The sequence below is a fragment of the Coenobita brevimanus genome, chromosome 61 (genome assembly GCF_032717465.1).
Source record: "Coenobita brevimanus isolate Jiangsu-jjx chromosome 61, ASM3271746v2, whole genome shotgun sequence".
Classification (NCBI taxonomy): Eukaryota; Metazoa; Arthropoda; class Malacostraca; order Decapoda; family Coenobitidae; genus Coenobita; species Coenobita brevimanus.
The window spans coordinates 13,916,815-13,932,902 of record NC_137014.1 but is presented as its reverse complement, the minus strand read 5'-3'; positions in this window follow the sequence as shown (position 1 = coordinate 13,932,902).

Genomic DNA, 16,088 nt, shown 5'->3' with positions numbered 1-16,088 from the left:
CCAAGGTACTGGACCTTAGCACGTACGAACTCGCACTTGTCTAAGTTGACTACTAAGCCAGCTTCCTCCAACCGCTTAATGAGCATTTCCACATGATCAAGGTGCTCCTCCCACTTGGTGTCATACACAATGACATCATCGATGTAAACGACACAATTGGGTATGCCATCCACCACTTTATCCATAAGCCTCTGGAAAGTGGCTGGAGCATTCTTCAATCCATAAGGCATCACCTGGCACTGATATACTGCACCACTGACAACAAAGCTAGCCACTTGTTTAGCCCGTTCCGTCAGCGGGACCTGCCAGTATCCTTTTACTAAGTCAAGTTTGGTGATGTAAGTGGCATTTCCCACCTTGTCCACGGAGTCATCGACCCGAGGCAAGGGATAAGCATCGGTCTTAGACAGTGAGTTAACCTTCCGGAAGTCCACACACAACCTAACCTTCCCATCTGGCTTCGGCTGCAAGGTAACTGGTGAACTCCACTCACTGAAACTCCTCTTGATCAATCCATGGTCCAACATATACTTGATCTCATTATCGAGAGCTTTCTGTCTGATAGGGTTGATGCGGTAGGGAGCTAATTTTACAGGCTTATTATCCCCAACGTCGATGTCATGAGTAGCCCAAGTTGTCAATCCCGGTGAATCTCCAAAAACTTTCGGATGTTTCCATAATCTGTTGCACAGCTCTTCTCGCTTTACTGGATCAAGGTGTCGCAATTTCTCCACCAGAGCTGCATAACCATTGCCCTCCCATAGGTCAGCTGGTAACATCTCACCACGACTAAGCACTTCCTCCTGCTCCTCCAACTCACTACCAATCGTCAAAACTACAGGAGCGCTCTTATCCCTGGTTCCCTCGACGTCCACTCCAAAGTCACCTTCCAGGGACTGTGGCTGTAACCCTGGTCCACTACTCACATTACCGGCACCAACAGCTCCCTCCACAGCACGTTCCTTTGATGCCACGTCCTCCTTTCCCCGTCCTTCACATCCCAGGTGAGAGACATCAGCAGTCATCCCACAATGAGAATCAACTGGGCGGTAGTATGGCTTCAACATATTAATGTGGCACAACTGAGTACTCTTCCGCCTATCTGGGGTAACAATTAGATAGTCAAGTTCCCCAACTCTCTTCTTCACAATATAAGGACCACTGAATCTAGCCGCCAGAGGTTTTCCTTGCATGGGCAGCAGTGCCAAAACTTCATCTCCTTGCTTAAACTCACGACTTCTGACCTTCTTATCATAATGAGCCTTCATTTTCGCTTGAGCCCCGATTAGATGGTCACGGGCAAGCTCTAAAGCGCAATGCAGTCTCTCCCGAGTGCGGCAGACATAGTCAAGCATGGATTCCTGGTTGCCAGATTTGTTGTTACTCCAGGCCTCTCGCACCACATCCAAGGGACCACGAACTCTGTGCCCAAACACTAACTCATTGGGTGAAAACCCTAACGACTCAGTTGGTACCTCTCTCACTTCAAACATAACAAAGGGTACCGCTAAGTCCCAATCCTTTCCACTATCATAGCAGAAGGTGCGCAGCATTGTCTTTAAGGTCTGATGATGCCTCTCCAGGGCACCTTGTGACTGCAGATGGTAGGCACTGGACAAAATGTGTTTGATGCCCAACTCTGTCATTGTCTGCTTAAATAAATTAGATGTAAAATTTACTCCACGGTCTGACTGCAACTCCTTGGGCAGGCCAAAATGAGTAAAGAACAGGATAAGTTGCTTGACTACTGACTTCGCCTGCATGCTTCTGATTGGTATAGCCTCTGGGTATCGCGTTGTAACATCCATTATGGTTAACAAATACTTGTTTCCAGCAGAAGTAGGAGGTAAAGGGCCCACGATATCAATGATTACCCGGGTAAACGGAGGTTCAACTGCAGGAATGGGAGTCAAAGGGGCCACAGGAAGAACTTGATTAGGCTTGCCCACTATCTGACACGTGTGACAGTCCTTGATGTACGCAGCAACTTGTCCCGGCATACTTGGCCACCAAAAGTTATATCGTAAGCGCTGCACTGTCTTCCTGTTTCCCAAGTGACCGGCTAAAGGTCCCTCATGTGCTAACTGTATTAACGGCACCCTATACTGCACAGGCACCACCACCTGCACTAACTCACCCACTCCTCCATCCACCGTGGCGCCAGTGGGCGTCCATCGGCGATGTAAAACATTGTCTTTAATCAGGAACTCCTCCTTACCACACTCCATACTTCTTTCTTCCCCTACTCGAGCAAACAAGGGCTTTAATGTTACATCCTCCTGTTGCTTCACCCTCAATTCTGCTGATCCAACACCCGCCAGCTCTACTGAGGACTGAGATATGGGACTGGTCGGGACACTGGATTGCGAAGGGCGATCAATCTCAGCGTCACCTCTAATACACTCGACAGGGGGAGGAATGTCAGACTCCACACTGACATCATCACCTCTACCCTCAACAGAGGCACTCTGTTCCTCAGGCGCGTTTGACGGTGGTCCTGCATCCCCGCAGTCGACCCCAGCGTCCTGAAATTCTTCTAATTCAGTCAGTGGGCTGGGTTCAGTCTCCACACAGACACACTCGGCACCACCTCTAGTGTCCTGAGTGGGAAGTGGGGCGGCGCCCATGCACGCATTCCCACTCTCCTCACCCACTACAGCAACACTCTGCTCACTAGGTTCCTCCATTGGTGGCCCTGCCTCATCACAGTCGACCCCAAGAACCTGTGGCTTCACCAGTTCTTCCTCCCGGGCTGCAACCTGTGCCATAGATCTTGTAATTGCACAGACTGGGAACATGGCTTCCACTTCTGCATCAACTTCAATACCAATTTCTGGGGCGTCAAAGCACTTCTCTGCCACAACAACTGGTGGGGGAAGAGATGGAAATACTTTCTCCCCAGCCAGGTCGTTCCCCAGCAGAAAATCAACCCCCTTTACTGGCATTACATCAGCAACAGCTACTTGAGCTGCAGCCTGAACAATGGGGCAATCGAGTTCCACATGAACATAATCATAGTATTCATCTGCGTTCATGCCTCTACACAGCACATACTTCCCTGAGTTTACAGGCCCTCCAGTCACGTTTCTGCACACAGACTGTTGTGCACAGGTATCACGAACCACAGTAACTGGATAACTGATCCCATAAATTTTTACTGTGCCGTGACACATAAAAGGTTTACACCAGTCTAGGGACGATTTCTGAGGCAGTTCATCCGGAGGTGGCGTAGCATGTTGGGCAACTTTTTCAGCCTGAGCTGGCAGCGAGCACAACCGGCTGCACTCCAGCTTTCCACAGACTTCTCCCTCACCGTTACCACTCTCCCAACTCCTCTCGTTCACCTGACTCGAACCTACAATTAGTGCCACTGGTTTGGCATTTTGGGAGGCCTTCCACTTAGGGCAGTTAGGCTTGATGTGCCCACTCTGTTTGCAAAAGTAACAAACTAGCTTCGAACTGGATACAGGGCTCTTTCTCCCTGCATTCTTTTTCTCCTCTGTACTTCCCTTGGACTGATTCACGGGAGATTTATCCCAGGCAGGGCCACTCACAGTCCTCTCCCTGGAATACTGAAAATTAGCATACTTGACCCCCATACTCCGCAAGGCAAACACCCGGTCATCAGCCCACGTCGCTGCTTCCTTCAAGGTCTTAAATCTCTTCTCCCTAATTTTAACACCAATTTCTTTGTCAGCCATGTTGGTAAAATGTTCCATCAAAAACAGTTCACGCACCTCGTTATACGAAGTGGCGCTCTCACTCAGCAACCACTCGTCTAACCTCTCCTCCAGATACCTAGTGTAGACCATATAGGTGTCAGCAGGCCTTTTCCGAGCACCACGGAACAACAACCGATAAGCCTCTGGTCTAAGTTCATATGCCTTCAGGATGGCTGTTTTAAATTCATCATAATCATCTACATCCTCAGGGCTCAACCTATTATACACTTCCAAAGCTTTTCCCTTCAGCACATTAGATACCAACCCCACCCAGCGCTGCCTTGGCCACTCAAACTCCCTAGCCTTCTTTTCAAACCTGACAAACCATTCTGTCAACTTCAACTCATCAAATGCTGGCACTAATTTTAGACTCCTTGAGAACCAACTCTCCCTATCCTCTGCACGGCCTGAGGTTTGGGTATCTGAAGTTGGTCTATTAGCAGTCAGCTCCAAGCGAGTCTTCTCCAGCTCAAATCGCATTTTTTCACGCTGCAACTCCATCTCCCTCTCTTCTTTTGCACGCTGCATTTCCCTCTCTTCTTTTTCACGCTGCTTCTCCCTCTCAACTTTTTCACGCTGCATTTCCATCTCCAACTTTTTCAACTCCAACTGCAACTGAGCCTCCGGTGACAAGGCTCCAGGGTATATGGGAGTGGAATGAACAACTCCAGGGAAAGCACTAGACATACCTGGGGGAACTGCTCTAAACTGGCTCGGCGGCATCATAGATGGTAATAGTGGGGTAGCGAAACGAGGCATTTCAGCACCATAGTCAAACTCAGGGCTCACACGGGGAGTACCTTTGCTATGTGCCTCTCGTTGTTCCATATCCACAGGTGACTCAGCACGTACGCGATCTGGTGTAGACACGCGTGACTCCATGGCGACAAATCAATGGCAGTACTAAATAATGAAATACTAATGCTGACTGAGAAACTACAAAACACATCAACTTCACCTCAAAGCACAGAGAACGCCAAGGTAACGATATCCTAGCAAGAAGGCACTGTTAGGATATCCTGATGCGAGGTCGCCACTGTTACGGTTTGCGCCAGCCCGGGGCTATTACAAAAAGACAGCAAGTCAGCCTTAGATGATCGGCCTCCACTGCGTTGCAAAAATAACGCAGACCCCGGCACTGACACTCCGCAAACTAGAGAAAAACTGCACAACGGAAGTACTTAAGAACGCAACACTCTGTACTGTGATAGTAAAACGGAACAGCCTACCTATAGATCTAGCCTACTATCGTCACTACCGGAAGTAATACCGCCCGAGACAGCCTACAGGAACACCTCCCACTTACTTCCGGTGGTGACGACTTTCTACTTAACCCGTGTCCAAGGGGGAACGCAGTTAATAGCTCACGATGGTTCTCACTAGCCTTGTGCAGAGAGATGGGATTAAACAGTGTAGGGGTTAGGGGTGTGTGTGTGTATGTACGTGTGTTGGGGAACGTTAACAAAGGCAGCGAGAGGACCACGGTGAGCCAAACTGGCCCTCCAAAGACAACACGGTTACAAAAACAAAATAAAATAACTACTTCCCTCAGTCAGCAACAAAAGAATAAAAATAAACTTAAATGAAAACGCCAGCTCGGCAGAAAAATAACTGGGGAGAGAGAGAGTGTGCACACACGCACGATACGGAAGCTAGCTGGGAAGAGACTGCCCCTGATCAAGGCTCGTGCACGGCCAAGCGCGAACGCATGAATCAAATTAATTAATAAGAACTTATATTCGTGCCCCTCTCTCTACAATAAACTGGTACTTCTAATGCAAGCAAAACATTATTAAATATACTTGTAGCTCACACAAGACAATCAAAATAATCAAATGCATACTCAGCATGGTATGAAATAAAATTGCCCTCAGTGGCAGGAACGAAAGAAACAAAAGAACTTGTAACACTCGCTAATTTAAACTCCGCGAATGACGCGGATACATACTGCATAATCCCCCTAGCCCAGCTGTAACGGCTGCATCCGTGGGAACGGAAAGGCGGACAGCGTAACAATATATATATATATATATATATATATATATATATATATATATATATATGTATGTATGTGTGTGTGTGTGTGTGTGTGTGTGTGTGTGTGCAGTATATATGGTATATACATATCATGGAAGTATAGGTCTTTAATAACTATTCTCATGGCTATATTATCTCCCAACATTCAGCACTGGCAGCCAGCACAAACACAGGTAGTCCTCTGATATAAGAGTTAATACCGTAACTGTCATACACTATCTCCACTATGATCCTTGAAGCCACATATGACAATGAGCCACATGCAAGGCATCAGACTCAAGGTATCTAAGGCATTTACGAGGACAAATTATTGTGAAGCAGAAAGAAGCACGCTCCTTACGCTACAAGCAGTATATATCAGTTGTCCTGTGCCTCCCGGCATGGGTCCGCACCGAACACACACTATAAAACCTTTCAGATCATACAGAACAACGTCCTATGCATCATAATTGGCTGCGCCAAAACCATTCTCGCAGCTCATCTTAACTTTAAAACCAAAGTCTTCCCTGTCAGAGAATAATGATATTATTAGAGGCACACAGTTCTACACCGCAGTCTGTAGTATTACACAATATCCCTGTCATTATATGACAGAGCCACACAAAATAACTAGACACATAAAATGATCATCACACAAACATACCCAGTCTCTGACAACAATCCACCTCCAGACAGTCCAACACCTGTGATGATGAAACACTCATAAACACATCCCACGCACAGGGCAATACAACACCTCCCGACATCCACCCATCGGTGGTATTCTTAATCTGAGCTGATCAAGTTCACCCAACAACGTTTAGATCAGCACATCACCTAGCCCTCCTCAGCTACTAGCTTAGATTCGGGTTCGGTAGAACTGCAGATGACACGTGTTTTGCATGTAGAATAGGGCCACACAACATAAAATGCATGATCGAGCAGCGCACAGTACATGCCACAGTAAGACTCAGACACAACATTGAACATCAGAGGTACAAGGAACCCACTAAGGGTCAGTTGCTTACCTATGGTCGACGGGTCTGCTTGGCGAGGCGGACTTGGGTTAATTTGGGGAGGCGGCGGCTCAATCGGTAGAGAGGTGGCCTGCAGTTCTAACGGACCCAGGTTCAAATCCCCGCTGGGGCAGGGAACAGTTTAAGGATTTGAAATTCATGAAATCAGACTTTACTGATCTACCAAAAGACCCGCCGACATGTCGTAAAAATACCCCCGCTAATACCACTACACCAGTCCTGTATGAGACAGCCTAGCATGTATTCAATATGGACGGTGGGTGTTAGCGCCGAAGTGGTGACATGTAGAGGTGTATGGTACGTAGGAGAACTACTGGGCCTTGGTAGCAGGTTGTGAAGCCTATGCCCAGAGTCAGACACATAAAAAAAAGTAACAATAACAACATAATTAGAACACCGTGGGAGGAAGCGAGAGTAGGACAGGAATGGGCAGCATTCCAACTTGCCCAAAACTTGGTTCTAGTGAAAGTCTACCTTTGTGAAAAATTCAATTTTTCTAAACACACACACACACACACACACACACACACACACACACACACACACACACACACACACACACACACACACAATCAATAAATTTGTATATGTGCTCTATATACTAGAGAGAGAGAGAGAGGGTGGGGATGATCGACAAGTTCATGGCCTAAGACACAAGAAGATGAGCTATACAGTACATACAGTTCAGCTCTGTATGATTACAGGAAGTTTGAAATTCATAATTGTTGTATTTTTTCTGTTCAACATAGCTGAAATTCAGGAGTAAGCAATTTTTGAGAAAACGAACAATATCCCCCATCGAGCCGTCATCTGCTACCTCGATATCAAGGGCTTATCACCCAAGGAGATCCACAAGGACATGATGGAGCCAACAAAGGAGGATGCTCCTTCCTACAGTATGGTCTAAAAGTGGGCTGCTGGATTTACGCGTGGTAGGGAAAGCCTGGAAGATGACCCTTGTCCAACAAGGCCTATCACTGTCGTCACACACGAAACCATTGACATTTTTTTTTTTTTTTGTACAATAACGGAACACAGGAAGGAAAAACAAAAGAATATAAAAATAATCCATGCACCTGATTACAGGTGTCTTCCATTCATTAAAAAATCTGTAGCAGTTGGACTTGAATAGCCGAGGGTTTAAGTCTGGGGGGAAACCACTCTGGGAAGTGATAAACTGCGGATAATTTGATAATATTTAGATAATTTAGTTTATACAATGAATAATCAAAATTACCACAAGTTCAAAATAGTGTCAACTGAAAATTCAGATTTGCTAAAACAACAGGTGCCACCCTTCTTACCTCGCCAGGACGGAGTTCGAGTTTTTTTTTTCCTTTTTTGTTTGTTTCTTTGACTGTTAGCAACATTACGGAAGAACGGCTGAATGAAATTACATGAAACTTTCAGGATATGTAAGCACTGGTCTCCAAAAAAAAGTAATTAAATTTTGGAGGTAATCGAGTGACCATGAAAGGTCAAAATCAAGGTCACGAATTTTCAGAGGGCTATTATTTGAAAACGGTTGAAGACAGAGACATTTATTATTAAAACATACAAGAACTCGTAATATGGGCTTTCATTTGGCACAAAGACCTCTGACCCAGAATGACCTTGAAAAGTCAAATTCAAGGTCACATATTCAGGGGCTATAACTAGAAACTGGTGGAAGATAAAGAGATATTTACCATTATCAACATATAGAAAATCCCATAAGAGTTTTTAATTGGTACCTTGACCTTTGACTGTAAGTGACCTTGAAAGGAAAAACTCAAGATCACGGATATTCCGGGGGATGTAACTTGAAACCCTTTGAAGGTTGAGATATTTACTATTATCAAGATGTGGGAAGTCTCATGTGGGCTTCCATTTGGCATCATGACCTTTGACCTTGAGTGACCTTGCAAGGTAAAACGCAAGATCACTGAGTTTCAGAGGGCGTAACTTGAAAACGTTTGCGTCATTACCTTAGACTTTAACCAATTAACTCCCAGGGTTCGTGTGTGAGGGATTTTGCAGGAAGGGTACTAAGCATATTGCCCTCCACCCATCGGCTCATAGTCGCGAAGCTCATAGGTCCCTACCCCGGGGTTCCCTCCTTTATCAACTTTTGAAAATGCCCACTTCTGTCCTATATTGAGGTCCCTAGGAGTAAATGGGTTAATTGTGCGCTGACATTAAGTGGCGGAAACAAGTCAGTATTTAAGTGCAATAAAATAACTGTTGTCTGGCGAGGTTTGTTGTGCCTGCCACCAATTATTATGTAAGTTTATGAGGAGATGGTAACCAGGAAAACTAAACGGGGAGATTTAGGTTTCTGTGAGGAGCAGGGCTAGAAGGGATACTGACTGGAGGAAAAATTGAACGGAATTCAGATTGATACTAAAACCACAGAGATTAGTTTAATTTATAGTCGAACCCGTGCTTCTTCGCTGACAAGCATGAAGAGTATTTGGAACTATTTGGAACAACAGTCGATTGACTGCGACCAGGAGGACCCTGTCCAGCCAGTCCTATCCTGCTGGTGGTGGCAATCCGAGGATACCACCGGATATACTCATAATAATGCTGTGGCCATTGCTAAGGGGGGACGGAAAAAGAAGATGTGATATCTAATGTGCATGTAGTGTGGTGTTGACAGTTGGAGGTAGAGGTATTATGAGAGTATGCTGGCAGATTCTCTGTGTTCGTAAAAGTGCTGAAAATGTTCAGCAAACGGGGATGGTCAGGAACAGATCCTGAGGTTTGGTGAAACTGGAGCTCCAGCTCTCCCTGTCACCAGCTTGCCATCCTCTTTGGGAGTACCACCCTGTTAGACTGGTGCTACATGGTCTTGGCAGATTGACGTGTAATAAAGCATTACCTTGCCACAGAGTTGGTTATCTCCCAAGAACACGTCCATGCAATTATCTACATATAACTCCAGATGACCAAGATTTCAGCTCGCTGGGACGTGATTAGAAGCTGATAAAGCATAACACATCAAAGGACAATCTTGCTATTTTTTATGCAGATCCCGAGAGATTTCTCGGGCGATTCCTGACCATGGACGAGACTTGTGTGCACCACTTTCAACCAAAGATGAAAGAACAGTCGACACAGTGGAAACTTGCAAGATCTCCGGCTCCCAAGAAGGCCAAGTTCGTGATGTCTGCGGGGAAGGTGATGACCTTCATTTGGGGGATTTGGAAGGAGTACTACTGGTGGATTACAAGGAAAAGGGTCACAAAGTAACCGGGGTCTAATACATTGATCTCCTGAGGCAGCTACGAGAGAAAGTTAAGAAGAATCGGCGTAGCAAGCTGACAAGAGGGGTGCTCTTCCACCAAGACAACGCTCCGGCTTACAAGTCCACGGTGGCCATCGTTGATATCCATGAATGTGGATTCCAACTTATCGAACACCCACCTTATTCACCTGATTTTGCGTCCTCAAAATACTACCTGCTCGGCAAGAGGAAAAAGGAGCTCAGCGGTAGCCATTTTACCACTGATAATGACGTCATTGATGCTATAGATCACTTCTTCGAGGCCCAAGATCCTGACATCTACAAAAAATGGATCATATGCTCCATCACGGCTAGACTAAGAGTGTAAATTTGCTAGGTGACTATGTTGAAAAATGACTGTTAGGTTGACTAAAAATAAATCTTGGTACCTTAGGCCACGAACTTATCAATCACGTACCATATTTAACCCATTGGAGCCCGGTGTCCAGAATATTGGACAGAACTGGGATGTTTCAAGTCTTTATAAAGCAGGGAACCCCCGGGTAGGGACCTATGAGCTTCTCGATTATGAGCCGATAGGCAGAGGGCGGTACGCTTAGTACCCACCCAGCGCCATGCCTCGCCCTGCACCCCTGGGATCCAATGTGATATATATATATATATATATATATATATATATATATATATATATATATATACATACTGTATATTAATTTATATATATATATATATATATATATATATATGTATATATACATACTGTATATTAATTTATATATATATATATATATATATATATATATATATATATATATATATATAGATAGATAGATAGATAGATAGATATTTATATATTTAATTATTTATTTATTCATTTATTTATTTATATATATTTATATATATACACATATATGTATTTATATATATACTTATATATACATATAGAGTAATACCTATATATATATTAATGAATATTCAGTATATATATATATATATATATATATATATATATATATATATATATATATATATATATATATATACACACATATATATATATATATATAAATGATCCACAGGTATACATGGCGAGTGATGAGAAGGGTGGATGGTGAACTGAATGAATGGAAGGCAATGATTGATTATGTGTGCATGGATGAAAGGATGCGAAGATGTGTGATGGATGCAAGAGCATATAGAGGCTGAGGGTGTGGACTTTCTGACCACTACTTGGTGGTGATCAGAATCAAGGTCCAAGTAAAATGGAGAAATGGATGAGAGGAAGGACGGGAGGAATAAGTAGATGTAAGGAGAGTCGAAATGTTACAAGAGGATGAGAAAAAGGCAGAATATAAGATAGAAGTGGAGGAACGATTGGGTAAATATGAATTAGAGCAGATGGGGGATGTAGAAGATGTGTACAAGATATTCACAGAGTAAATATGTGCAGCATGTGAGGTGGTGTGTGGGGTGAAGTGAAGACGAAAGGGAGTGCAAGGAACAGCATGGTGGAATGAAGAGGTGAGACGGGCTGTGGCACAAATGAAGAAAGCATATAATGAATGGATGAGAAATAGGGGCGTGGAAGAAGTTGAGAGACGGAAGAGAGAGTTATATGTAGAAAGGAAGAGAGAGGTGAAAAGATTAGTAAGAGAGAGTAAGAAGAGAGTGGATGAGGAATTTGGAAGGAATTTGAGTGTCAAGTGGAGGGAATGTAAAAAAATGTTCTGGAAAGAGGTGAAGAGACTCAGACAGGGGGCAATGAAGTTAATAGGGGAGTGAAAGATAAAAATGGTAGATTACTAGTTGAGAAGGGAGAAAAAGTGAGCAGATGGAGAGAACATTTTAATGAATTGTTGAACATAAAGAATGAAAATAATGCGAGTATAAGTGGCTGGGGAATGGCTGGGAGAAGGAGGGAGGTGAGAAGACAGGAAGAAATCAGTAGGATGTAAGTTGTGGAAGCAATGAAGAAAGTCAAAATGGGGAAAGCCCCAGGAATTGATGGAATGTGTGGTGAAATGCTGAAGCAAGGGATAGTAGTAGAATGGATGTGGAAGTTGCGCAGATTGTCCTGGGAGGAAGGTAAAGTCCCGGATGATTGGAAGTCAGGTATAATTATTCCCTTGTACAAAGGGAAAGGGGAAAGAGAAGTGTGTGGTAATCATAGGGGCATTTGTCTCCTTAGTGTAATAGGCAAAGTATACGGTAGGATATATACTTATTGAGAGAGTTAGGGAAATAACAGAGAAATTAGTTGGACAAGAACAGAGAGGCTTTAGGAAGGAAAGCGGTTGTGTTGATCAGATATTCATTCTTAGATCTTTAGTGGAAAAGTGTCTAGAGAAGGGAAAGAAGTTGTATACGGCCTTCATGGATTTGGAGAAAGCATATGACAGGGTGGATAGACAAGGATTGTGGAAAGTATTAAGAATATATGGAGTAGATGGGAAGTTGTCGAATGCTGTGAACAGTACGTATGAGGGTGGTAAGGCTGCAGTGTGTTTGGATAGTGAGCTGAGTGAGTTTTTCTATTTGAAGGTTGAGTTGAAACAGGAATGTGTCATGTCACGATGGGGTTATAAAAGAGATACAAGGTAGGGCAGTGGATGATGGAGTGGCCCTAATGAGAGAGGGCAGTGTTTGGAAACTCCCTGTACTGTTGTTAGCAGATGATACTGTGTTGTTAAGTGAAGACGAAGGGGACCTGCAATGTTTGGTGGATGAGTCTGGGAGAGTGTGTAAGAAGCGGAATTCAAAGGTGAATGTAGGAAAGAGTAAAGTTATGGTCATCGAGAGAAGTGAAGTCAGTGAATATCATGAAATGTAAAATGTGAGTATGTTTAAGTATTTGGGTAGTGTGATGACTAAGGATGGAAGTTTGGAGGATGAAGTGCTTGAAAGGGTACAACGAGGAAGAAAGGTTGCTGGTTCCTTGAAGGCAGTGGTAAGAAACAGGGAGGTGAGCATGGAAGTAAAAATGTTATTACATGACAGTACTGTGATACCAACTCTGACGCATGGAAGTGATGCTTGGACGTTGTTGGAAGGACATAAGTCAAGAGTGAGAGCAGAGAAAATGAGTTATTTAAGAGGAGCCTGTGGAGTCACATGGAGAGACAGACTGACAAATGAGGATGTGAAGGAGCGTTGTGGTGTGGATGTGGATGTGATAGGAAGCAGTAGGAGAAACACACTGAGGTGGTTTCGCCATGTGGAGTGGATGGAGAGTGAGAGACTAACAAGGAGAGTCTATGTGAGTGAGGTGAAGGGGGAGAGAGGGAGGGGAAGGCCAAGGATGATATATATATATATATATATATATATATATATATATATATATATATATATATATATATATATATATATGAATACATATGTTTACATATATATATATATATATATATATATATATATATATATATATATATATATATATATATATATTAAGCTTGCATAATAACGTTCAAAGGAACGTTTATTAAACATTAGTGGGTACTCCTGTGGAGGATTGTGTTGGATTGATAGGTGTAAAAACTGAGTTTTTGATGCATTAAAAACAAGATTATTTTTACCCCAGTCAGAGATACGAGCCAAGTCAGACATTAGGTGTGCCATAGCCTCATCCCTTGTTTGTTGAAGTAACGGCTGAGATGGACGTTGTGAGAATGAAGTGGAAAGGTGAAGGGTGGAAATATCAGCGTACGAGTGGATAGGGTTAGATGTACAGTTTAGAAGGTCATTGATGAATATAAAAAAGACAGTTGGTGATAGGACAGAACCCTGGAACACCACTGTTGATAGATCTAGTAGAAGAACGATGGCCGTCTACAACAGCGGCTATAGAACGACAAGGAAGGAAGCTATAGAAAAAGGCACAGGTAGAATGAGAGAAACCATAAGAGGGCAGTTTGGAAATTAAAGATTTATGCCAGACTCGATCGAAAGCATTTGAGATGTCAAGTGCAATGGCAAAACTTTCGCCAAAGTCCCGAAAGGAGGATGACCAAGAGTCTGAAAGGCAGGTGAGAAGATCGCCAGTGGAGCGTCCCTGATGGAACCAACACTGGCGATCAGAAAGAAGGTTGTGATACGAAGTTGCTTTAATTTTTTGTTGTTGTTAAGAATTGACTCGAAATCTTTTGAGACACAGGATATTAAAGCAATTGGACGATAGTTAGAGGGTTGGGAATGGTCACCCTTCTTTGAGACTGACTGAATGAGAGCAAACTTCCAGCAAGAAGGAAAGGTACAAGTTGATAGACACAGCCGAAAGAGTTTACCTAGGCACGGTGTTAGCACAGGAGTACAGTTCTTGAGGACAACAGGAGGGACTCTATCAGGCCCATATGCCTTGTTAGTATTGAGGCCAGTGATGGCAGAAAACACATTAGCTGAAGAAATTTTAATGCCAACCATGAGGAAGTCAGAGGGGGGAAGTGAAGGAGGAACAGAACTGGAATCGTCTAAGGTAGAACTGGAGGAGAAAGTCTGAGCAAAGAGATCTGTTTTATCGGTAGAAGAAATAGCTACAGAGCCATCAGAGTAGAACAGAGAAGGGAAGGATGATGAGTTAAAGTTGTTAGAAAGTTTTTTGGCAAATTGCTACAAGTAGCCGGAAGAATTCGAGTTGGAAAGTTGAGAGCATTTAGTACCGCTGAAATTATTTTTAGCAGAGCAAAGAACAGACTTAGCACGATTCCGGGCAGAAACATAAACAAGATGTGATTCAGGCGTGGGTTGGCTCTAGTAGCTTTTATAGGCCCTCTCCTTGTTGCTGACAGCATTAGAACAAGCGTGATGAAACCAAGGCTTTCTTGCATTATTCCAAGGATATGAGAAGGGAATGTATGCTTCCATGCCCGAGACAATACCTCCATAATGCTCAAAGCACACTCAGATGGCTCCCGGCCATGGAAACAATAATCATTCCAGGGGAAAATCAATGAAGTTACTGCCTGAGGGCCTCCCAATCCGCAGCTCCAAAGTTCCATAGACGACGTTGCTTTGGAGGGTCCACAGGTCGTACTGGAGTGATAGGGCAGGTCAAGGTAATAAGATTGTGATCAGAGGAGCCCAACAGAGAGGAAAGATTAACAGCATAAGCAGAAGGATTAGTTGTAAGGAAGAGGTCAAGTATGTTGGAGCTCCGAGACTGTCATGGATATGAGCAGTGTGCTGTACAAGCTGCTCTAGGTTATTAAGGATAGAAAAGATGTAGGCTTATTCACCAGGTGCATCAATGAAAGGAGAAGAGAGCCAAAGGTAGTGGTGAACATTGAAATTTCCAAGAATGGAGATTTCGGAAAAAAGGAGAAATGGAAAGAATGTGTTCCGTTGTAGAAGTAAGATAGTCGAAGAATTTTTCACAGTCAGTAGAATTAGGAGATTAATAAATAGCGCAGATATATTTGGTCAGAGAATGACAGGAGAACCGAAGCCAGATAACAGAGAATTTAGAAGAATCAAGTTCAGGAACACGAGAGCAAGATAAGTCGTTGCATACTTATATGCAACAGCCACCTTTGGCTTTGAAATGAGTATAGAGAAAGCAGGAAACAGAAAAGGGTTTGCTACTGCAGACAATGTTTGGGAGCATGTTCATCAGACAGTAAGTTTCCCAAACACATAGAGAAGAAATTATAAAGTTGGCTCCCAGTATATCTTTAGCAGGTCACTTGGGTGTACAGTGATCCTTGACTGATATCTAACAGAAATTCTACTGGCTAGGGATCTGTCAGTGTAATGTAAGACTTGTCATGTACGTCAGCTGGTAGGTAAGCTTAACAAACACGTTTCAGTTGAACTAAGGCTGTTGTATAGGAGTTGCAAAAATTAGAACTAGACCTAGGTTGCCAAAGGAGGTAAAGTCAAATAAAAGTATCAGTTTTATACTTAAAGTTTCATAGTCATTAACAGAATTGGGGATTGTACAGATCACCTCTTCGGCGTGCTATCATCAGAGCTAGAGAACCCTTGAGAGAGATATAATCAGACTTAAACGTATGTTGAGAAAGCATTGTAGTAAGAATGATAAAATTAGGATAAAGTTTTACTTATTCTTTGTTGATCACCATATGGGAG